Raw genomic sequence first — 2017 nt, 5'->3', positions numbered from 1 at the left:
CAATAACACAAGGTTTTATTTTACCATTGAAATATTAGTTTTGTTCACTATATAAAACCTTGATTAGCTGGGAAAATAGATACTTGATAGTGTAAATTATTCAACTGTATATAAAACGGGCTTTACAGAATCCATCTGCTATTTCATTTGTGAAGGAAACTCGAGAGATTATAATTATACACAAAGACAAATTTGAAATCTAGAATCAAGCAATCATGAGAAAAGAATGACTTTGTATTGCTTTCAAAAACAATTCAAGTTAAATTACTATTATTTTAAGTCAGCTCTAAAAATGTTTTGGAAAACTGGATAAAAGATGTATTTGCTTATTCATAAGACATCTACATCATAAGACTGGCTGCTCTGAAATTTCCTTATATATACTTTACTGTAAAATAAAAATTATTTCCTAAGTTCACCAAAGTTCAGCTCATGGACAAAACAGAAATGTCAGCTGTGGCAGTAGGAGCTGATCCCTGAATGTGAAAGTCCCAAGCAAGTCTGACGTGTGGGTTACAGATAAAGGCATCAGGGGAGCAGTTAGCCTTGTCAAAAGACTGTTGGCCCCTAAGGCGCTCATAATAAGGAGATACGCTTCTCACCTTTTATTTCTTTGAGTTAGACTTTTTAGAAGGTTCCAGAGCAGGTTAGGTTTCAAGTGAGAGGGAGAAAAGAAGACAAGTAAAGGTTAAGTAAGGGAGTGGAGCTGGCATCTACGGTGTTATGAGGGACGTGCAGACCTGGAAGCTGTGAAATGATGTGATTTAAGCTGATGTTCAGCCTGCTGGGAAAGTTGTGGCTGCAAAAATGGTATCTGGCCATGTCAGACATGAAGCAAAAGAAGATGGTTCAGGAGCGTGTGTGGTTATTCCAGCTTGCAAGCTCAGAATATGCAACTTCCTGGAGTGAAGAAACCTCAAAGTCGTCTATAAGAAACCTGCCAGCCTCTATTTCTACTGTGCCATCAAGGGTCAAGACAATGAGCCCGTCACGCTGTTGCTGAAAGCTGGCGTCTCTACACCGGCACCGAATTGAATCTTAGAGACAGAGTTTTGGGTGAAGCAGAAAAGAATAGCTTTATTGCTTTGCCAGGCAAAGGGAGCCACCGCAGGCTATTGCCCTCAAGACTGTGTGTCCTGTCCTGGAGGGGGTAGTGAGGAGTCTTATAGTAATGATTCAAGGAGCAGGGTGTGATCAGCTCGTGTTCATTCTTCTGATTTCTTGGTAGTGAGGTAATGGGGAGTCAGCATCATCAACCTTCTGGTTCCAACCAGCCTATGTTCTATGTTCTTGCAGTCAGCAGTTTTCATCTGGTGGGGGTCTGCTTCCTGTACAAACAACTTAGGAATGTGTGTCAGGCCTTTATCTATATCTTTCAGGGAACTGCTATGTGGCAGATTTATAGTCTAAATTGTTACCAGTTCCCCAGCCCAACAGCTATTGTTTGTTCCACATCTTCACATTTCCCCATCATTAACTCTTGGTTCAGCCTTTTATTTCAAAAGACAAGGACACAGGGGTTTGTACATGGTGTCAACTCTGGAACTGACTGACCAATATGTGGAGCTCCTGGACAAATACTTCAAGCTGGACATCATCTTCAACTTTGAGAAGGCCTGCTTCATCTCAGATGCATTTTTGATGAAGGGTAATGTCCAGGACAGCTCCAAGAAGAGTGTGATGAAGGCTATGCAGGAGGATGACCAGCTGCAGGAGGATGATGAGAAGCCCTGCAGTACGCTGGAGAAGATGGGTTAGGAAGAGCCCCTGCCTGGCTGGGTGATGATGTGGGGAGTGGTGGAGAGATAGGGTATGAGTGACTGCTTCTCATAAGTCTTTCTGAGGGCCGTTTTCATGGTGGTACCAGCCGCCCCACCTCTGCTGCCTCACCTTCTTTCGGAGTGAGCTGTGGGCTTAGATCCTCAAACATTCCCTTCCTTCCTCCACCCACCACTTCCTGTTACCCCTTTTCCCACCAAAGGTTTTAGGAGCTAAGAGTTAGGAAAATGTGACCAAG

The 2017-nt window shown here is 43.1% G+C and overlaps 1 pseudogene; it reads left to right on the top strand.

Moving 5' to 3' along the window:
• Positions 1-751: 751 nt before the first annotated feature.
• LOC133076489 (AP-1 complex subunit sigma-1A-like) lies at positions 752-1758 on the top strand (annotated as a pseudogene).
• Positions 1759-2017: the final 259 nt, after the last annotated feature.

This window comes from Eubalaena glacialis, chromosome 16, assembly GCF_028564815.1.
Source record: "Eubalaena glacialis isolate mEubGla1 chromosome 16, mEubGla1.1.hap2.+ XY, whole genome shotgun sequence".
NCBI classification, from domain to species: Eukaryota; Metazoa; Chordata; class Mammalia; order Artiodactyla; family Balaenidae; genus Eubalaena; species Eubalaena glacialis.
The sequence above is the reverse complement of the archived record's forward strand: the minus strand, read 5'-3'. Positions and strand labels throughout refer to the sequence as shown.